Here is a 23,625-nt window from a genome sequence, read left to right on the forward strand (position 1 = left end):
AATAAACTTGGGTCTTGGCATTCCATGACAGGTTGCCTGTCTGCTGACAGCCTATACATGTGAGGTTGTCCCTCTGCTGAAAACCTAATTTCCTAATGATCAGAATTTGTTGCAGTTGATTGCTTTCAGAGCTCTTTTTATTCTGTGATGAGTAAGAGCAACCTTTATCCCCATCATCTTCCTTCACGTGCTCAAAGCTAGGACTCGACTGCAGCAGTGTGCACAATGCATCACACAGTTTGCATAGAACTGTTCTTGTTACATTCTTACAACTCAGAGCAGACCTTGACTGCTGCATGGGAACTAAAATGTTGAGATTGCATACTGCAGATTTTAGCAGCATTACAGGTGATAGTGCTAACTGTGTTTTTTTTTTTGGTACCATCAGTCTTCAGTATGTGATGTGCAGAAAATATCTACATGTTGCTTGTGTTTATCTTGATCATTTCAAGAGTGAGAATGTCTAGTTTCGTAATACCAGTTTTGAAACTTCATTGCAGATGCTTCTTGACATGCTAGGAAGGGTTTCAGCCCAGCCTAGGAATGGTGCCTCTCAAGATTTCCATTTGTCCAGACAAGATGACAACCTTTCCTTCTTCAGGAGAATGTTTGGCCTGGGTTCTTGGGCCCTCTTGTTTCCAGCCCTTGCTCTTTCTGTGTAGGTTGGTGTGCTTGGGAGAGAAACTATGTTCTGGGTCTCTTTGGCCTTCAAAGAAATCTGTGTGGAGATAAGACAGCAGAGAATTGCATCAATTGTTGAAGAGCCCTGATACTGGAATAACTCTGTTTAGCAAATTTGTTGTTGTAGAAGGGGGAGATTTTTTTCTTAACATAATAGTCATTTTCAGTCTCTTTTGCCTCTTCTCTAATAGCCTATTAAGGCATCCAGATGACTGAATTAATAAATAACGTGCATCTTCCTCCTGCTTTGCATACTAATCTAGTTCTCTGCAACTGCTGTGTCCAGTAGGCAGTTGTGATTGGCTCTGAGGGTTTTTCTAAACTACTTAGATCTCCTCTGAACTGCTCAGCTGGTGCTTTCCTGCTGCAGTGGAAGTGAGGAAATGTAATCCCTGATTGGTGTTGAGGAGCTGCAGTCCTGCTGCGGGCTCTGTCATTAGTCTTCCTCTTCTTCTTGAAATCCAAGGCTTTCTTTCGTAGAGGTAAAATATCAATGATTGGAATGCATGTACAGCAGTGTAGAGAGGGTAACATATGAAACAAGTAATTTTCTGATGATGAATTCAAGAAATATGATCTGTCACAGATGGTGAAGGACTGTAACAGAGATAAATAGATGCAGTTTAATTTGATAGTAAAAACACCAAAAAAGCTTGACAATAGCAGACTTGGTTGAACCCTTTGTTGCCATGTAAGTGAAAAAGCAAAACATTTGAAAGTGAAAATTCTTTAATGAGTGTTAAAAACTGATAATAGGAAGGTTTACTGAAGTGGACATATTTGGTTGTTTGTTTGAAATTTTAATTTATCTTTAATTTAAAAGACACTGAGGTGTTCCACCTTTAAACAGTTGATGGACTACGTTTGAATTCCTGGAGCTGGAGTCAAAACAGATACACAGCTGCAATTGAATGGGATGCTTCATATGTTTTTGTTTGGGTAGTTGTGGGGTTTTATGTATTTTTAATCAGCTTTACACTACTTCGGTTCCAGGACTTCACAGATAGCACAAGACTATTCTTTACGTCATGTATTGGTTTTCCAACTAGAAGCAGGGGGTTTTAAATGATTTAAATGATAAGAAATTTTGGAGGATGGTAGAATGAGAAATTGGAGGTTAAAGTGGACCAAGCTATGCTGTTCATGAAATAATGTGGGGATGGAGGGGGGGAGAAATGCATGCTGTTCTGACCTTGAACCAAGTGATCAATATAAAGAGGCAAGTGTAATTAAAAAAAAAAAATCCAAATAAATTAAAAAAATTCTGAAACTCCAAGATTAGTCAATGCATAATTATTGTGGGCAAATGTTTTATTGCAGTATGTATTAGATAATGTCTTCTAATTTAGGTATGCCAAGTACAGCTGACAGTGAGTGTTTTGGGAGACTACTGGCAAAAAACTTATTTGCAACCTAATGGAGATCTGAATTTATTATTTAATACCTCTGTATCACCCACTTAGCCTACAGGATTTATGACCTGAGGTGTCAGGCTAAATACTAACAGTATTTAGTTTGGTACTGAGTGTTGATATTTGTTAGTGAGAATTATCCTTATGCCAGGTTATCTTGTGCTGCTGTCTTGAGGAGCCCTTGGGCTAGTCATCTGAATGGGCAAGATGAAGTTTGAAAGAGAAAAATTTGTGAAAGGTGGAGCTTAACTGGGACTGGATTTTCCAGGTTGATTGCCGGTCTTTAAAGCTCTGCTGAAAAAGGGAAATGGGGAACTTTGTCTTAGCAACTCCTGACCTTGGTTCAGCAGCCTTGTAGTCTTGTTGGGAGAATCTTCTTTTTGGCAGATTGCAAATGTATGAAGCCTAATGGCTTCATACACTGGGGGAATATAGTCTGCACTTAGTCTTCTGGTGCTGTCATTGTACCAAGTGATGGAATTTTGTGTTTTGCTTGGAGTATCTTGCTGAAGCAATACAAGAATTTTCCTGTTTTCCCCTTTTTGTGTAGGAAGGAGTAGAAGTGACAGCTGGATGAGCTGGCTGGCAGCCTCCCAATATAAACTCTCAGTGACAAAGGAAATGTAAAATTTGGAGTGTTATATAAATTATTTTCAGTGATAGAATAACCTGAGCATAAATGAAATAATAATTTTAAAAATATGCTTTTGTTATATTTATATTTAGCAAAGGCTTGGTAATATCTCCCCAAAGATAAGAACACAGTAATTCTGCAAATCATAATTACCAACCACTTTCTTCTGTGCTAGTTGGCTTTTTCTGTTTGTTATTTTAAGTAATGTTGTTGCTCAATGTCAATTTTTTCAAGTTAGTGTTTAATATTCCACCAATTTGATTTTAATAGGAGTTGAGAAAGGGGCAGTTCATAGTAATAAGTTTTTTTGTTTTCTAGCTAGTGCAGTTGTATTTCCCTAGAAGAAGAATATGTACAGATTTAAATTAGTATGTGCTTAAACTGAAGTATGAGATTTTTTTATTTAAGAAAGCTATAGCTGATTTTTAGAATAAATTAATCACTTTCTGTCAAAATGGTTTTTTGATAATGGGGAACAATTATTTTAGTAGGGTTTTGGGTTTTATCTGTATTATCTCAGCAGTGATACTCTCAAGGCTGTCGGAATACTTTTTAATACTGCATGTGATAAATTTTTTTGTTCCTTAAATCTTAGTTTCTGTAATCTCTTGACCTAGATGCCTACTTAGTGAACTGAAAAATAAAAGTACTTGATTATGTAGAGATCTTCATCAGTACATTTCAAGTGTTTTACAATGGAAATAAGTACCATTTTACAGGTGATGAAACTTATGTGTAATAGCAAATTAAATCACCTGAATGTGCTCATTATTAGTTGAAGATCTTGAAATAAACCACAATATTCCTGTGCTGCTCTATTTTCTTTTCAGTAAGAAAATACTTTCTTGTGCAGACAGGTTATTTTTCCTTGGAAATAATAGATGGCAGTCACTGATAATAGTAACAAGTATCATACATGTGTGTAGGTAGTGCTATATATAGAGCATGCCTATACATGGCTCCTTGCAAACACCAAATATTCTAACACTCTGTGAAGTTATATTTTATTATATATTGTAAGGATCATTAATAGTCCTAATTATCTACAATCCTAATATAATTTTTGAATTTAATTTGGCAAAGCTGTCTTTATTCCAAAGACAGAATCAATCTGTATAGTTTAAAAGATTGAGGGGTAAAAAAGGGAGATTTAGTTTATTGCATAAAGTGAGTTTGCTTTCTTCCATAAAGTTTTGCTGTTTTGGGCTTTTTTTTAAAGTTTGGTTGTTTTTGGTTTCCAGCATAGCTCAAAGGATGAAATTACAAAGTGGGATTAAAACTTTTTCTATCTTTATCATAAATGCCCCATATACATATATTGGATTTATTACAGCTGGAATAGAATGTTTCCATGGTATATACTTTGCTGATCCATCGTTGTATTGCATCTGCTTTTCCTGTGAGTGAGATTGTCCTGCTGATACTCATTGTTAATTACAATTTGATGTAAATACAGATCTCTAGTGTTTTGATATAAACAGACCTTTCACTCTTGGGTGTTGTACTTGTCTGTTTTCCATACAATAATCCTTGAGTTAATTATTTTGTGTGAGACTGACCCTCATGTGTGTTGGGGAACCTTCTATGCTTTGTAACATTCAGAAACATGCTTATATTTTTCATATTAAATCCCTAATGAAATCGATGCCGAGTGCTTTTTTTTTTTGGGAGGGGTGGGGGTGAGTTTGTTGATGGAGGTCTTTTTGGGGTTTTTTTGAGTGCACAGATTCTGTGGTGATGTTGAGAGGAGCTTCAAAATACCATGTCGGCAAAAGGCATCAGATATATATTGTTCTGCACTAGAGCTAAGTAGTACATTAAGTGGAAGAATAATCCAAACCAGACCTCCCTGTTTCTGACCTTGGAAGTGACAGATACAACTTGGAAACATCACAACTTGACAGAGTGGATTTTCTATTCACCAAATCTTGTGATGTGAAAACGACAGTGGGCTCAAAACTTGTAGGTCATGTGTGTAAAATGGATAAAGCAACTGTTCCTGACATAGCAAATCAGGAACTTTTAAAACAGCAGAAATTGTCTGTTCACATGCCTGTTCTAAAACCCCTTTCCCATTGCAGCTGCTGCTGCTAGGAACAGATTAGATAACTGAGTGGTCTAAACCACTGAAACATATTTCCTCTGCAACAAATGATCTGTTTGCTTTGTGCAAAAATCCTCTCACTGACCTAATGACTATTATTCCTGCTCATGTTTGTGGAGTACTGTTCATCGAGTTCTCCAAATCCAAGCATAAGCCTCTGCCTTGATGAGTTCAAGAGCTCAGGCCTCTCTTGTTCATATCTCCTGCCTTTGTGTTCTTTATTCTCTGCTGTAGAAAACTGAGTCAAAGTAGGTCTTGCTCCATCCCTCCCAAAACATTTTTTAGTAATCTACTATATAAGATTATCTTCAAGGGAGAACATCAGGACTTTTTTTTTTTTTTTGATATTTCACTTGCATGTTTTAAAGTCAAAAAATGCAATATGTGCTGTAAATAACAGGTATTTGTTGAAAAGTATTACTTGTCATAATTTGACTTTTGTCTCTCAATTTCAGCTTTATATAGAATACTGGTGTTTGGTATATACTTTAATGTTTATTCTTTGTCAAATAATTTTTCTACTAAAGGTTGCCCAGTGGTTTTTAGTTTGGCATGGAAAACTACAGTGTCTTTTTAGAATTTGTATTTAAAACACTGATCTATTTTTTCTATTTATTCCACTTTATTTTTCTTAGTTAAATGTTTTAATACCTATTTTTCTTTTCTAAAAATTGCTTAAGCAGTAGTTTGAAAAGATGCATGAGTAAAATTCTCTGTGTAATCTGTCTAGCATTTTGTGGTTTCACTACACAATTTAGTTGGACACAAAATCAATTAATAACAGCCTCATGGTTAACATACTGGCACCATCAGACAGTTATGTGAAGTGTGACTTCTTTTTTTAGCATAATGAAAATAATATTGGATAAAAATATGCTTCTAATGTATCCGAGTAGGCTTTGAAATAAAATGATGTGGTCTATAGACAGAACTTACGTTCCTTATGGAAAGGCAAAAATTAAAGTCTAGAATAGGAATACTTCAGAATGTTGATTGCTTTTAATAGTAAGACCAAGAGGTGATCCTGGGTTTTGGAACATAAAAGGTAATTGTCAAAATGTCTTTGTATCACTGGCAAAAGAGTGTCTCCTAATTTCATCTATGTCTCTGTACTCTTTGTGGAATCCTAGAATAGTTTGGGTTGGAAGAAACCTTAAAGATCATCCAGTTGTGCCCCCCTGCCTCCCACCCTGCCATGGGTATGGCCACTTTCCGCTGGACCAGATTCCTCAGTACCCTGTATAGCCTGGCCGTGAGCATCTCGAGGATGAGGCATCCACAGCTTCTCTGCGCAGCCTGTTCCAGAGCCTTGCCAGCTTCATAGTAAACAATTTCTTCCTAACATCCAATCTAAACCTACTCTTTGGAGCCATTCCCCCTTGCCTTGTCACTCTATGCCCTTATATAAAGTCTCTCTTCAGCTCTTTTGTAGGCCCGCTTTAGGAATTAAATGGCTGCAAAAAGGTTTCCCTGGAGCTTTCTTTTCTCTGGCTGAACAGCCTCAACTCTGTTTTTCCTCTCAGGAGATGTGCTTCAGCCCTCTATTTCATCTTTGAGGTCCTCCTCTGGACCTGGAAATCTTTATCATATTACAAACTTAGGCCGAGTTCTCTGGCATAGCAGGTTGAAGCAGAGACTTATGTGCCATTTAAACTATGCGTACGGCTCTTAGTAAGATTTTTCTTGGTGACTGGATGTTAGGTGAAATTGAAGCTTACAGGGACTGCTGAGGGCCTTCTCCCCAGCCCCCCTCCTGGTTCTGGCCCTGACTCCCCCTTCTCACCTCCCCCAGAAAGGTTGGGGGAGATGCGCCTGCTGTGACATGTGCTTCAGAAGGGCTGACTCTCAGCCTTGGCAGATGGGTGGTGAATCGTAAATTCTGCGCGTGTTCAGTTTTGCAGGGCTTGTTGTTCCAGTAAAGGCAGTTAGAACTGTCAACACCTAACAGTGCTTGTGGATAATGAATGTAATGTAAACCTGAGAAGCCCGTGAACAGCACTGGCTTCCCACTCAGCAGATGAAATCCACTTGGTCTCTTGTATTTCAAGACAGCCTATTAATCCTATTCAGGCGTTCATAATAACGCAGTGCTTTGGAAAAATAATTCTGCTTGTTCAAAGATGCATGTTAACAAAAGAAGTTAAAAATATTTAAGCATTTTATGTTTAACATGTTTGGAAAGCCATTTCAGGATGTTGACAGCTGATTATTAATTACAGTGCCATAGATAACTATGCCATGATTATGCAGCACATAATTTTATGTAACTTGCATACATTTTCCAGCACTTGCTAAGTATTTTTCTGATGGATTTTAGTAAAAAGTATGATATGGCAGAGGTTTTTTGTATTCTTCACTAATTTAGTTGCTTTTAGTTGAGTGCAACATAGAAGTAAATATCATTACCCTTAGAGGTATTTGTGATATTTGTTTATTCTTCTAGAAAAAGAGGCCTTGTATCAAAGTAGTTTTTCTTCTTTGACGGAGGAAAGTAGAAGGAATGATCACTTGGAAAGGCAAAGAAGTTCCAGAAAGACTAAATGCAGGAAATCAAATTGTAGAAGAGGCCTGGCTTTCAAAATCCTTAGAAATGAAAAAGGATATGGGTAGTGTAGCATGAAGTATACATTAAGGAAGCATTCATGAAATGTGTGAAGTCATTTCTGAGATTAATGAGTACTGGAGGTTTTTTCTTTTGGTTTGTGTGGCTTTAACTAGAAAAAAAAGTTTGAAGATGCAGATGCCATTAGCCATGAACTATTGTTTTTCATTTGACTATTTCAATTTAAGTGATTCAAGATTTTTAGCTATGTGACCCTACATGATTGGCGTGATTTATAGTGAGAATGCTCTTATTTTACAAATCATATGCTGCTCTAGAAGTGTTCAGTAATTATTACTAAAACTGGTCCAAACACTTATCCACACACGCATTACATTTATAGACATGTAAGATTCTGACAAGAATTAATTTTACCATAATAAATTACATCTGTTTTACCTTCAAAATTTTTCCTTGGTTTCAGAGGTGTGTTTATTGTCCATCCTCAAGCAGTAGAGTACTTACATATATTATTAGTCAAAACAATAGATCCAAGTTTGACATTGGAGTGCACAGCAGCAGCAAGTGTGATGAATGCACTTGCTGAGCTTGCATGCTCTTGGTAAGTCATGTTGTTGTGGGAACATCTGAAAAAGAACAAATGAAGCTGTGGAGAATTTACACTGGCTATGAAGGCAATAACCCATTTCATGTACTTCCTTGAAGGTGCAATTCAGAAAGGACTTTTCCTGAAATAGCAAGCTTCTCCAAATTAAATCTACATAGGGGGAAATGAATTTAACTTCTTTCTCTCCGGGTTCTTTTGAGGCAAAGAAGGCAATAATTGTTTTATCTTGGGTAGTTACATGCCATACAATGACCTGACTGATATTTTCTTATAGCCTCTCTGTGGAAGCTCATCATAACTACTTCTATTTTCTCTTCAATACTGTTTCTACTCGTACAAACTCCAAGCATCAGATTCAACAAGTGACAGCTTTGTATGATGAGGCTGTACAGTAGAGGTCTTGCTTAATTTTTAATTAATACCGAAATATATGCTTACATTTGGAGATCCCAGTGTTGAATGATCCCAAGAAAAGCTGCAGAACTTCCATGTAAAATGGCATAAGCTTGCCTTCATTTCAGCTATTATTGCCTACAAAATGAGGGTTTTTTTGCAATTTATACTATTTACTCTTTTGTAATGTAGACAGAACAGTTGGTTAGGAGAAGAACTGCATTGACTTCTGGAAATTAATAAGCAACTAACAGTGAAATACAGCACTGGGAATGCCTCCAGCTAGTGGAGGATATAGATAAAGCTGCAGTGCATTAATAAAACTGATACACTGAGCAATTAACTGGAATAAAACAGCTATTCGTATTAGCTATGTAGTTTTTGCATATTCCACAAGACAGACAATGCTTATTTGGAGAAAACAGAAGTTTTGACCATGATTTTGGGAATTTTTTTTGTTTTGTTTTTTTTTGTTGTTGTTAATTTTTGGCTTTTTCTTTACTTGAGTATTTCTTGGTTTAATGTGCTGCATGTGCTTTACTGATATTTCTTACTTTTATTCAAGGGTTGGGCATCTTCCCTTTTGCTGTGGAATATAATTAGTTAATTTTTTATACCACTTTGGTCTTGGACCAAAAACTACAGGCCTTAGTGTTCAGCTTGTTATGGAATGGAGAGTGTTTTACATGGATCTTTAATAAATGTATGTGTTTAATTCTAATCCTTGTTTCTGTAATAGTAAGACAAAACACTAAATGGCTGAAGTGAATAGCTCACTACTGAGTTAGTCTGGGAGGAATTTCTCCCAACGGAAAGGGTTGTTGAGAGTTATGAAGAAATAAATTAAGCAGCTGAAAAGAAAAGGGTAAGTTGGACTTTTCAGTTAGTTTCCCAAATAATCTTCCTATAATTTCTCAGGAGAAAAAATGTCAAAAGGCAAATAAGGTCAAGTGATTATTTTAAAGGAGATTATTTTAGTAAATTAAAGCTTGAAAAATACTTCAAAATTTTACAAATATTAATGCTCATTTCAGATCAGAAATAAATGGGTTAAGCTCTGCATTTAAATCTGCTTTCTACTTTCCAGCTAGTTCTGCCAAAAAGTCATTCCACTGGAACATTAGGAAGGAAATAATTTTTTAAACAGAATTTAAGACCGGAAAAATCTATTATGGTTGTATTTTGTATCATGACTTTTATAAAAATGACAACATCTATTATTTCAACAGTGAAACAGTCTTTCAAATATGTACAGGGTAAAATAAGGAACCATCCCTGGGCCTGAATGTCATGGATGTAACTGATTTCTGCATTCATTTTAATGATTGAAAATTAACATTCTGTCAGAAGTGGTGCTAATGGCATAACTCAGTGAAATCCTCCAAGAATAGGAAATCTGCCCAGTCCCTGAAAAATCATTGTGGGGCTTGCTTAACAATGTGAGTGCTTATATAAGAGTGTGTGAGGTCTTTTATTTATTTAAATAATGTTCTAAAAATATTTCCCTGTTGATCTGGGTTTTTGAGGGACATGTATCTCTGAAGGTTTTTGTTTAGTCTTTTCAGACAGCATAAATGTTACTTTCTCCTTTCTTTCTTTTTACTAAAAGCCATTGTGGCAGTAGAGCAATACTTGATGCCATTACCTCTGTTGAACAGCATGTTATCTTGGAAGTATTTTGAAATTTTTATTGCACCACCACTGAAAGTAAAATGTGCTTGTGGGCAAAGCAGGTGTAGGCTGGTGGCAGTGGTCTGCAGCCTTGTGCCATCAAGGATGTGGGAGGCCTTGCATTTATTAATAAAAAGATACAGTTTATCAGATGTTAAAATTACTGCTTGACTGGAAGTTACCTGATTGACTGGAAAAGGTAAACCAGAGACATACAGTCGAGGCCTGTTGTTCGAGAGGCAGAAACAGATGATTTTGGCCTCTAAGTCCATTGTGAACTGAAAGAATATTTTAACATCTGGTCCTTATTGACTGATTGCATGTTCAGTGAGGGGATAATCTGGGACATATGAAGAGGGTAAAAAATTAATTCCAAGTCTTCCAACTAAAACAATTTCCCATAAGTTTGGCTGAGCCTATCAAAAATTAAGTATTCTTCTAATTGACAGTAAACCAAAGTATTTTCAACCAAAATGATAATTTTCAATAAAGGATGAATAAAACTCTCTCACTTGAGCTATAGCTGCAGGCAGTCTCAATAACACTTGAATGTTATGGGCATCCTTAATGCTTATAATTAGGAAGAAGGAGATAAGCCAGATATCCTGCTTTGCAAGCCCCTGCCTTGGTAGTGGTTTATTCCGTTTATTTTATTCAACGTGGTGCAGTTTTACCTACTTTGACAGGGTCCTATGTAGTTCCAGATTTGTTCAAAAAGCCATTGTGAAATGATCAATTTCCAGGCTTTTATTTCCATAACTCTGTGCGATATTCTAGCAAAACATATATGCATCTGTGGTTCCTTCACTCTATGTGGTTCCAGAAGACTCAGTAGATCAAAAACCAGAAAATACCAAAATCTAAGACAAAAAAAAAAAAAAACTTACAAAACTAAAAAAGTATATATACTTTAAGTAATCAGAAGAATCTGTGTTCCTGGAAGATGGAAGGTAAACTTACTTTTCAGCCATCCAAATGAAAGGGGTACAGATTGAGGGAGAAAAGCTTGCAGAGCTGCATCTGAAAGTTCTGAAAATAAGAATTTTGGAAGGCAATAAGCAAAATAATGAAGCATTCTCCACAGGGAGTATATTAAATAAGGGCAGAAAACAGCTCTATGTTCAATGAACTTTAACATGTGCTGGAGAACATATGATCTTATTTTGCTATCTAGTCAAACTTCTTGCTGTTGAAGTAGAATATTAAAATAATTTAGAAATAATTTCTCATTCAAATACCTGTTTCACATGCCATGTTCTTTCCCATTAGCATACAGAACAAAGGAGATTAAAAAATCTATCTGCAGAAACAGGTTGCAGCATTTCCTGACAAATTGTAGAGAGTGTATGTTACTTACTGAGATGAGACTTAAATCAAATGATCTGAAACTGAGCACAATGAGTGATACTCAGTGCCTGTGTTTATCTAGTTAGTATTATTGTAATGCATGTGGTAAGGATGTGATTGATTTTTTAAGTTAGAAACCTTGAGTTTACATCTCCACACCCTTCAGCTTCCATCCTGAGAATCCTTTTACTCTACTGGATGCTCTTATTTTAAATAATCTCAATCTTGCTTGTTCTGTATTAATGATACCATTTGTCCTTTACTGCCTAGATGGAATTCAAGTTTTTCAATTAAATTTATAAACTCGGTTTCTAAAACTGCTTACTTCTATAAATGCCAGTTTCTAATCACTTGATCATATTAGTTGAGCAGAATTTCTTTTATTAACTGTAAGCATACAATAAAGAGTTCTTAAAATGTTTACGTTTCCTGAAACTATTAGTTATTTTTAATTTTTAAGAGGTTTACAAGTCATGTTACTTTATAGAATTTTTTAATATTTCAAAGAAGACGACCGTTTTTCAGAATGCACTAGTTTACACAATCTTATGTCACTGGGATAATTCAAGATCTAGCCTCATACAACTCAAAAAGAAGTTAAATAGCATGTTGTTATATGTTTAATATGTGATCTGCTTGCTATGAGAAGGTTAGTTATAAAGGATAAGCCTTGAGCAAATTGTAAACATGAATATCAATAATTTTGCAGCCTTTCTTGGGAGAAATGTGCATTTCTGTAATTAAAGGTGTGTGTTTAACTGGCACAAACATTAGGGAAAAAGGTATCAATGTCTTAATACTGACTTTGTGAAGCTGTGCTCATTTTGTTTCTGAACTGGGCTATATGAAGCTGTTATATTCAAATCAAATAACTGTATTATTTTCAGTGGTTTTAATGAAAAAAAAGAATAAAAACCAAGTGAACTTCCATGGTGGTGAAAACATTTTGGTTTTGCAGTGTAATGCTGTCTGTCAGTCTTGGGTAAAAGATGACACTCATTAAACAACAATCTCAAGGGGAGTTAAGAATCTGGATCTTGGTTTTCTAGAGAAGAAAATACTACTTTTATTCAGATGTTAGTTTGCTGAAAGAAAAATTCCATCACTGAATATTGACTCTCTCTAAATCTTCTTGTCCCTATTCCTTCTCCTCCCCTTCACCCCCCGCCCCCCCACCAAATCCTTGCATCATTGTACCTGAGTTTTGTATAAAATAAAATTGTATTTGTAGGTCTTTATTTGCTAAGGTCTGTTTTTGATTAACCCAGGGCAGATTACCCAGTTTTGAGATTAACCTGACCACAGAGCAGACAGACCTGTGGGCAGTAGGCTGGGGGGGCTCGGTCACCCCAGGCTGTCCTTGGGGGCAGCTCTGCACAGGAGCTGCAGATGCTGCTTTGCTTTGCCACTTGCACCATCCTCTGTTTTGTAGTCTCCTTATGAAGCGTGGTAGAAAATCTGAGTAACCTAAACGTGTAGGAAAAAATAAAGTGCATGATGCTTGAAAACACAGTTGGAAACAAAAAAAAAAATCAAATCTGTAGTTTCTCCTTCCTGAAGTTATTTGTGCTTTTGCTGTGAAAGGAAACTTCTGTGTATTAGAGGTTCAGCCATCCTAACATCTGATGTTTATCATGAAAGACAGTGGCTCTTCTAAGCCAATTGTGTAGCAGAATTGACATAGATATTTTCTCAGGCTCCTGGTGTATATAAAGAAGAGTTAAATTGGATTATTTTATGTTACTGTAGATTGTACCTGTGTCTCATTGATCAATTTCTATGGCTACTGTATCCTTTTCTCTTCCATTATTTCACCTTACCTTTTTAGCTCCTCTGCTTATTATGTTGTTAATTGTATCTTTTCTCTCATTTAATCCAGAAGTCATTTCTTATTTGCTATCTGGAGATTTTATTTAGGTTCATAAATTTTGATACCACGTTGCGTCTGCTTCAGTGGGTACAGCCATTTTGCTCAATGTTTCCACTGGGCTGTAATAGTTCAAATATATTCAAAAACACTCTTGTGGGTGTCTCGTAACACTGTAACCTTCTGAATAAACTCATTGCAGTTCTTGAAGGTTAAAAATAAGAGTAGATTTAATAGAAAATAATATACACAATTCTGTGGTTGAATTTAATTCCCTTTCAAAAAGCAGAATATGAACATGACAACTGTGGTTGCCTACAATGTCATTCTGAATAATATTAAATGCAGTGGCTGAATGTTGTCTGCTTAAACTGATAAGAATGTGAAAGTCTTTTCTACTTCAAACTTCTCCCTTGCGTGCACATACAAAATATGTCAAGTGAAAAAATCTAGTTGTACAGTGACTTGGACTCTTTGCAAACCTTCTATTTTACTGCTTTTTGAACTGCACACTTCATTAAAATTGAGGCAATAACTTTGGCAAAAAGGGCCTTTTATACAATAAAAAAGGAAAGCAAATGGAATGTCATGTCACTCTGCAGCACTAAACAAATATAACATATGTAGATGCATTTACATCAAAACAATATGCTTAAAACAAAGTTTAATTTAAAATTCTTTTGGGTTGTGTACAAATAGCCAAAAACTGAGACCCTTGAGATCTGTACAGGAATATTAAGTAAATGACTGCAAAAAAATCAGATACATCAAACAAATAGAACTATTAAATAGATGATATTTAAAGAGAGAAACTGTGCATTTGACAGCCCTTTACTGTATAAAGCATTCTGAAATACAGTTCTTTATACAAGCCTGTGTTCTTTTATTTCTCAAAGTATTTCAAAATGCCCATCTTTGATCTACCACTTGGCAAAATGAATTAGTTGGCATCTGCCTTTGTAAAAGATTGCAGACATCTTGCAAAGTTGGTTTAAAGATTTATTTACACTGATTACTAGGGAGGCTTGCAGTATAATTAATCTGTGTATTATCATGGCACATCCGGAGTTGGATGGGACCCACAAGGCTCATCAAGTCTAAATCTTGGCCCTGCATGGCACCATCCCTAAGAATCACACCCTGTGCCTGAGAGCATTTTCCAAATGCTTCTTGAACTCTGTCAGGCTGGTGCTGTGGCCACTTACTTTGGGAGCCTGTTCCAGTGCCCAACCATCCTTGGGGTGAAAAACCTATTTGTAATATATGATATTATTATGCTTTGCACATTGTGTTGTGTAATAGTTGTGAATTTTTCTTGAAGAAAAAAAATCCCCAGGTTAAGTGACGTTAGTAGAGTGTTGATTTAGAAAATGAAAAGCTATGTTAAATGTTTTAGTATGATAATGCCATTATATTCTTAGGGTTAATATCTGCATTTATTTAAGGGTATATACAGTAGAAATTGTATATAAGGGTAGATACAGTAGAAACAAGTTAAGGCTCATCAGGTTTTATTCTTCAAAAGTTGTCTAGCAGAACTTGAAAAATACCAAAATGGATTCTTGCTTTTTTTTCTTCTCAGTTGAAAATCTATATGTTATAGTAGGAAATATTGTTTTGGAGGAGAAAGCTGGCACTTGTAAATTAGTCTCATTGGGAATTGTGATGGGGAGAAAAAAGCATGTGTGTACACTTACAAGGCCAAGTTATGTGCTTATGACTAATTTTCTTATGATGACTGTAACACTTTTCCTGAGCCTGACTCAAAATATCCTATTTTCAAAATCAGGAGAAAGGATGTCAAGAGAAGAGTGTCTTAAGTTTTTAAATTCTATAAGCACTTTGGGCTGTTTTTAAAGGGCAGAGTTTTCCCAGCAGACAATCTTTTCTTGTTAGGTACTGTTTTATGTAAATAATACTGATTAGCATTGAATCTCCCTTGCACCACTTGCTTCGATTCACATGTTCCTTGCAGTAATGTTACGGCAGGGTTTGAAATGCTGTCTAGAGAAGTAATGTGACCTAGATGAGGTAGTGCAAAGGTGTAGACTTTCTGGGTCTGTGTGGACTCACGTTCAAGGAGCATCAGGCTATGGCTTGTGCTGCAGGCTGTGCTCTTGGAAGTTTGGCAGGACATCTATACCAAAGTTGTACTGTTCAGTGCCTAGACATCCTTATTGGTTTGAATGTCAACTCCTCAGATAGTTAGAGTCTTTGGAGCATGCCTCCTGGTGTGATGGTCCTAAAGAAGCTGTGTTCAGGTGATGCAAGTGCAGTGTATGCGCAGTTTCAATGGATTGTGCTTACTTTGGTAGTTGTTTGTCAGATCTAGAAAGGTAAGAGTGAAATTTGGAGAATTATACTCTTGTTCTCTCTGAAGAATATGTGTAGGTGACATTATTTTCTTCAGTGCTAAACTTAATTTGATTTTTTTTTAAGAGTAGTTCCTAATATTTCCATGTTTAAAACATTTCTTTGTTTTGCTGAGAAGCTGTTTCTGCATTTAATTTTCTTATGCTGTGCTGTATTGTTCCCCCTTTTCCCTTCACATGCACAGGTAAAGCAAGGGATTTTCAGGAATACGACAAAGTCTTTTAACCTTTGGGTTGCAAGGTCAATTTTTTTCCTCTGCCAGAATTTGTAGGTGGTGTCATAGTTATTTTAGAACTGCAAACACAGTATCTTTGCTAAGTGCTAAATTAATTCTTACAAAACGCTTTTTAAAATAACAAGAACAATGAGCTTTGTGAAAATTTGCTGATGATTCATGGATTAAAAAAATATATATGATTTCTTAATAGTGCATTACTTCTAAAATATTGTGAAGACAAATTACTTCTGAAGTGATTTATAAGTGTGTAATAAGTATACTGATTGGTTTGACTGTATTTTTAGGGATGAAGCAGACCACAAAAAGTTAAAGACCTTGGCTGAAAAGGCCTTAGATTCTTATCCTTGTATGCTAAAGGAATAAGGACACGTGAGGGAAGAAAGCTGGGTTATGATGAAAGAAGGAGTGTTAGGTTACCCTTGATTATGTTTACTTTGGCAGAGTAGCAAATGTGGATTCATGGTGAGATATGTTTTTTTCCACTTTCTGTTGCGCAGTGTATATGGACATGTTTTCTTTGGAACTGGTAGAGAAAAGTAAATGTCATAGGATACACTAGGAATACTGGTGTTTAAGTGTACTCTTCTCTCCCTGAAAAGCTTGTTACTATGTTACTCAAGATGAGAACAAGTTGTTAAAATTCTCCAAATGATGTGTGTTTTTATTATGTTTTCAGTGTAAAAAATGCAAGTCATTTCTTTGTGGGTTGTGGGTTTTTTTGAGTGTTTTCTTATGGATATTATAGAGAATAGAAAATGAAGCAGATGTTTCAACAGATGTCACAGGGTGCCTCTGGAGGGAATGGATGTTTCATGTGCCAGAGGAAAGAAAACTCCTGGAAGGGGGAAATCTAGTGAGGTCCACTGAGCTCAGCCATTCATAGATTTTTGAGGTTGCAGCTGTTAAGAGTGGAAAGTTTTTGCTTATTATTCAAGTGTCAGGACAAAGATTCAGAAACCTTCATCACAAACAGTTTCTTCTCATTTAGCAGCTATGAAATAATCTGTAAGAATTTCAGGGGCTGTGTAAAGTGCTCAGTCTTCAAGTGGAGTGTCAAAAGGAGATTCTTTTGCCCTGGGAGGAAAAACCTTACTCAGGCTACTGCAGAGATGTGCTTCTTGGAGAAGTTGCCAGGAGGAAATGAGGCAGACTAATCTGGAAATGTTTTCTGGACTCAAGAAAACTGCTGAAGTAGAAGGATGAAGAAGAAAAATTAAAGCCAACTTTAAAAAAGGTAGAATGGGATATGAACTTAAGACTCTTGCTGCACACTTGCAGTGGTTAATCAGCTCTAAATTGAGACTAATTTAATTTCACAGCAAGGAAGAACTGTAGCAACCTCCACATCCTGTTTAGTAGTGCTTTGCTCAGGAAACAGCTTTCCTATCACCCTCCTGTCTTTCTTTTTCAAATCAAGATGTCTTTCCTGGTAGAAATAACTACAGCAAGGAAAAAAAACCCTAACATCTTGGAGTTAAAATTAGGTGATGGACAACTCATAATGTCTTTTACACAGTATGTGGATATCTGCTCCAGCAGTCTTGAGTCAGCACAATTCTTTGTTAGGTGTAAAGTACTGTGGTCTACTACATTCTGTAGATGCAGTTTTGTGAAAAAATGTCATCTTGTTAATTAATACAAACACATACTAAGAAGAAAAAGCAAGACCCCATTTAATTTGGGAATAAAAGCTTTTGTCATGAGGCCCTAGTAGCTTCCAAGTATTTGAATCTTCTGTCTGAATGACACAAAGCTACAGGGAAGATGAAGTGGTATGTCTTAAGAGGCAAGAAAACGTTTCAAAATATAAAACAAGTCTTTGTCTTTTTAATTATTCAAAGTGGACTGTTAAAAGGAGAGAGCAAAGAGCAGCTCATGATTTCTCAACAGCAGAACTTGCTCAAATCTGCAGAGGCAGAAGACACATTTTTCCAGTTCATTAAAGGCAGCAAGCTGTCAATCAGATGCTTGAGCCAGCTCAGTTGAGAGAGGGCTTTGGCTATTTACACAGAAATCCTGAGACTGGCAGAGGAACACTTTCACAGCCACTGTTGGCAGCACTTAACACAGTGGCACATAGCTTTGATTTCAGTCATCCTTCCTGGTTTGGACCTACTTTGCCGTGTCCTCATAAATTGGCTCAGAGGGATAAAGAATACCCTCAGCTTTTCAGTATTTCAGAACTAAAATTTACATCTTGACTTCTACCTGAGATTAAATGTGTATCTACTATTTTCATCTGTGAGTTACTGCTCCTAAGAATAAATTATATAATGGCAATCTGTAGTACTGAAATAGAATGGTTTCCTGTAAATCCATTCTTTTTCCTGCTGCATGCTCCAATATGAAATACAGCCATCATCCTAAAAAAGAAATGCCAGGTCAAGAGAAGGAAAGAGATTAAGATTTTAAGAAGATTTAAGAATTCCTGACAAAATTGTTTTTGCCTCATGCTTTTCAAAAGTTTGAGAAGCACAAAAAGAAGGGGAGAGAAAAAAATCAGAGCAAAAAGGAAAAAAAGCCCAGAAACATGGAGCTGTATTTGGGTTCTTTTGGTATAGGTTTATTTTCATGTGGGATTTGAGAAGCATCTTTGGGCAGTAGAGAGCTACATGAGCAGCACCACAAGAAAGTTTATAAAACAGTAAAGAGCTCTGAGAGAAGAGGAGCAGAACCTGGGACCAACCTGGGCTACCATTCCCAAAACAGTGTGATGTCCAATAGAGAGATGACATCAAATGGAAACCAGCAATTTGCTGAGAAAGTACCCTAGGGTAGCAACACACACTAATCTATTATGATATGAATATACTGTGTCACAGCATTGGAATAATACAATGTTTTGGTGCAAGTATTGTGAAAAAACTACTTGTGTTATCTGGTACCTGAATAAAAAGACATGTTCTGCCAAACACTCGGAAAGATACCTTCTGTTACTTTTTGACCATTTAGTAGCTCCTGAAAAAAAAATAGCTTAGCTGATTCAAGGGTTTTGGAGATGTTTGTCGCTGTTTTCCACGTGTACCATAAATCCTATTAGTTGCATTTTCAACAGTAAGCAAGCTCATGTGCATGTGATATGTAGACTGAAACTTACATAAGAAGTACAGGACTCCAGTGGCTTTAATAATGTCTACAGCTAAATAGAAATAAATCCAGAGCAATCAAATTTAAAGGCAGTAGTTTCTTCAATCTTTTTAAATTGGGTTTCTTTCAATTTTTTTTAATTGACATTTATTTAGCAAGAGTTATGTAACTTGAGACAATTAAAAAGAATCAAGAATTAAATGTTTTATATTTGGGACTCTTACTTGAATATCTGCTTAATTCCTGAAAGTCAGCTTGTTGTGGTGGCAGGTTTGGTTTTTTTTGGTCTTTTGGGGTTTTTAGCTTGCTTGCATTTTTTAAATAATTCAGTGAAAATATACAAAGATAGTCTCTTATGTGGTGGAGATTTATCCAAAACAAATTGTATCTATATTACACGATACATATATGTATATATGTTTTTGTGATTTGATTTATAAGCTCCAGTATAAGATACGCCATTCCACACTGCAGAGCCATGAAAAAAGCTGTTTTTACACTTAAGTGCCAATGCACCTTGAAAATTAGAAATTAAAGCATTAAAGAATCATAATTTTTCCTTTTTATCATAGGGTTTAACATTTTCATGCATTTGTGTTATGAATGTAAAGCATGTGGTGAAAGTGTGATTATACTTGATATGCACATTGAATAAACCCTGCGTATTGTGGAGGTATAAATGTATTTGCTATAATGCAGTTTTGCTTATGGTGAAGTTTTGCATTGACGTACCGTGACAGAAAATCCTATGTAAAGATATGGGATTTTTGAGATAAGAATCTGCTGCAGAGCAGTGGCATTCTTTCCAAAACTGTATCTATCAAAAATCAGGCTGTAGATGTTGAATACCTAGGATAGAATGTCCATAAAGTAGTGAAAAGAGGGAAATTTGTATTACTTTTTAGCAGGGCCACACTTGTTGCCCAGAGCACAGTTGGCGAATTCATGCCATGAAGAGGCTGAGGTGAATGAGGTAGAAAGGATGCTGTCCTTAGGACTTCTTGATGGTGTTCCAGTTCCATTCTCTCCGCTCTCTTTGGGAGCCAGGGACTTTTTCAAGCCCATGAGTACAAACATGTCCCTTTCAATAAAAAGAAAGGGGGGAAAAGTATCACATCTGTTGGTGTGTCTTAAGCCATTAAGATGGCTCATAATAGTTGTGAAAATTTATATTGCAAAATCCTTATAAGTTCATTCCAGAAAAATCTCAATTGCATTCTGAGGAATAGGAGTGCTGGTCCAGAAGTGGGCATAATTTAACCCGGTTCTGGGTAATGGAGGGTATTTGCTGCAGAGGCCTGCACAAAACTGTCTGCACTCACCAGCCTCATTCTGCAGTAAATCTCACTTGTGCTGGACGTGATGATGAGCTGCCATGATTTTTTGGTCACATGAGGAGCACAGATTTTGAGGCTGTGTCCATGTTGGTGATACTCGTCCTCTTGATGATGCTTCTTTATTACTCCAGCTCCTTCCTAATTAGTTTTAGGGCACTGCCGTCCACAGATTTTACTGAGTGCAATAGCCCATTATTAGCTCTTCTAGACCACCACAGCTGTGTTGTCACTGTATTATCATCAGTTAACTTTTGTCTGTTATTTTTGCTTTTGTGCTTTTTAAGCACAAATAACACATTATTAAAAAATGGAAGCTTGTTGGGTTGTTGATGAACTTATATGCCTTGAGGGAAAAAGTGCTGTTAATACTTTTGACAGTGTTGTAGAAGTTGGCAACATGCTCGTATTCTGTGTGTTCTTGACAGAAATGCATTTCAATTTTGACACTCTAAATTATTTGGCTGACATGCATATTAGAAACAAAACAAGAAAAAACCCAAACAACAACCAAAAACCCCCCAAATTCTATTCTTTTCACTGCTACTATCTAAACAAAGAATTGAGACTCGCATTCAAATATACTGGTGTCATGAGACTTTTGTTATGGTCAAGCATAGGTATAAAATCCCATTGTCCCAGTTTTCTCTCTTCCCCTTCCAGTCTTCAATTTTGTGTTTCCATATGGGTTTGTGTCTTAATGTTTTAATTTTATATGACCATTTTTTTCCCCCAGTGTTAACTACCTTTCCTTTTTCTGCATCATCTACCATAAAAATTAACCTCTCAAAACAAATACACATTTGTTGGATTGGTGGATTGGGTTTTATTGCACTTTGCTGCTTTCAATACAGCATAATGATGCAAACAATTTAAGGAGACGGTGTTTTAATAATAATTAGTTCAGGTGCAAGAGCTTTACTGGAACTGTAGCAGTAACAATATTTTCTGTGTATTTTTAAGATCTTTACTGAACTTTTTTGCAATAGCAGCAAGGGCCCCTGGCATTGCCTTTAATCTACTGACATATCACCTGTCATCTGTGGTGGTGACCAGTTACTGAAGGCTGAATGTAGTTATGCTTCAACATAGCTAGAAGTTGTCTTCTCTTCTAAGAACTCAATTGAAGGAGGTGAAAAAAGACTCTTAGTTGTCTTAATCTATACCACCCTAAGTAATTACATAGTTTGGGTAATTTATTTTTTAAAATTACAAAATGCCAAAAAAGACAGAAGGGCAAAGGGAAAGGTAAAGGACCTTAGAGATTCTACTTAAGCCATCAAGAGCAGTCTCTGTGCTCTTTGTTTAGTTTTAATAGTTTGGTTCACTATATATATATTTTAAGCTACTTTTCTGTTCAGTAAGTCTCTTCCATGTTCAGAAAATCAAATCTACTTTTAGTTGATGTTTGCAATTAAATGTAAGATTTGGTAACTCTTATATTAGGGTGATTTTTATGTTTCTGAAGTGAGCAGAATCATTGGCTATATGTGATACTTTCTTAAATAGGCATCAAGAGAAAAGGGTGTCCAATGCAGAAGAAAAAGTAATATAAAAAAGTCACTTGATGAGTTATGGAAAAAGGTTATTTCTAGAAATGCAATGCCAATGATTTATTTTTAACCAGATGATCCCACTTGGTTCATCTTCCTTTAGACACTTCAGTTATTGATGTAATGCAAATAATAAATCATTCAGTTTCTCTTTATACTTGTCAGACACATTTCTATGCTGTCTTTTTTGGCAGCAGCAGTGATGAAATACACCTATTGACTGCAGTCACCACAATCTAAATAGATATCTGTCTTTCCCTAACACTGTGTAATAAGAATTTGTGGATTTTATCCCTGAAATAAATCTACTTGAAAAATTTTTCTACCATAGGCTTTAATGTTTGTTTTTTCCCTAGAGTGGTTTTGTTAACTTTTGGTATACTTAGGGAAGGCAGGAAGGTGGTTTCCCACACACAACATTCCACTGAACATATTTTGCTGTGTTTTCTACTTGTTTCTTAAAATTCACATTTGTTTTTTCTGTCAGTTAAAAAGAAATCATTTGCTCTTTTTATAAACATGGCATAAAAGGAGACTAGAGTAACATGTGTTTTCCCTTCATCCCAGTGCATGATTCATCTCATTTTTTGATCATTTATCTTCTTTCCAGGTTATTCAGAGGACTTCTTCACTTAATTGTAGTTGTGCTTTGAATTGTGAAAGTTTCTAAATGAAATAGACAGTTTCAAAGGGGAAGCTCTCAGTATTGTGGATATTTTTTCTGCTACCTGTGTCTTTATTCTGTATAAAATAGAAATAACAATTGCATAAAACAAATAATTCTTTTGAGAAAATGTATTGTTGGTAGAACAGTGGATGGATGTCTTTGTCTTAAGACTGTGGAGTTATTTACTTTTTTTCCCCTCTTCCTTCTCTATTTTTAGCCCTGATTGTGTCATTGTAGAGACAAACTTTGCAGCTACAATTCAACAAGGGACAAGAAATGTTCTAATGTGTTCTGCCCTATAATTTGTTTATTAGTATGTGCTCTGGGGAGATGTGATGGTGGAGAGCAAGGGGATGCGTGAAGGAGGCTGTGACAATGTGGCAAGTCTGCACTAGAGCAGGCTCCTGGCAGGAGCTATGAATGTGTGTGGAGAGTGGAGCCCAGACTTCAGCTGGTTTGCTGGCAGAATTTGTAACCCTGTGGTGTCCTGCACTGGAGCTTTCTATTCCTGAAGGACTGCACCCCATGGAAAGGACCCATACAGGAGCAGTTTGTGAAGAGCTGCAGCCTGTGGGAAGGACTCACAGGGAAGTTCATGGAGGACTGTCTTCTGAGGGAGTGACCTCACACTGGGGCAGGGACAGTGTGAGGAATCCTCCCTGTGAGGAGGAAGGAGTAACAGAGTGTGATGAACTGACCACTGTCCTAGTCACTTCTTGTGGAAAGGAGCTGGAGAAATCAGGAGTGACACTAACCCTGTGAAGAAAAGAGATGTGTGGGGGAAGGGGTTTTCAAGATTGGGTTTTATTTCTCATTGTCATCCTCTGATTTAATTGATAATAAACGAAACTAATTTCCCCAAGGCAGATCTGTTTTGCCCATGGCAGTAACTGATGAGTGACCTCTCCCTGTCCTTACCTTGACTCATGAACAGCTTTGGGTATCTAGTGCCCAGATGTGGTCAACCACATTATCTTTCTACCCCATTCTTACCCAAGCAGTCTCTGAAGGTTTCTCTAAGTGCTTCTCCCACTCCCTACTCAGTTCTTGCTCTGCAGATTGCATTTTGGGTGAGTTGCAATGTGTTTTGGAAG

At 36.4% G+C, this 23,625-nt stretch overlaps 1 protein-coding gene and 1 long non-coding RNA gene across 4 annotated transcripts in view; both read left to right on the forward strand.

The window, feature by feature from the left end:
• The window catches only part of LOC110468846 (SAM and SH3 domain-containing protein 1), a 526,394-nt gene that overhangs the window by 24,658 nt on the left and 478,111 nt on the right, over nucleotides 1-23,625 (forward strand). The gene's annotated exons all lie outside the window — the stretch shown is intronic.
• Nucleotides 1-23,625, forward strand: part of LOC146767926 (uncharacterized) — a 130,033-nt gene continuing 106,408 nt past the window's right edge. Inside the window, exon 1 of the long non-coding RNA XR_014953811.1 lies at nucleotides 1-23,625. This exon is cut by the window's right edge and continues 67,385 nt beyond it. This is a non-coding gene — a long non-coding RNA (uncharacterized LOC146767926).

The sequence above is a fragment of the Lonchura striata genome, chromosome 3, assembly GCF_050655825.1.
Source record: "Lonchura striata isolate lonStrDom1 chromosome 3, ASM5065582v1, whole genome shotgun sequence".
NCBI lineage: Eukaryota > Metazoa > Chordata > Aves > Passeriformes > Estrildidae > Lonchura > Lonchura striata.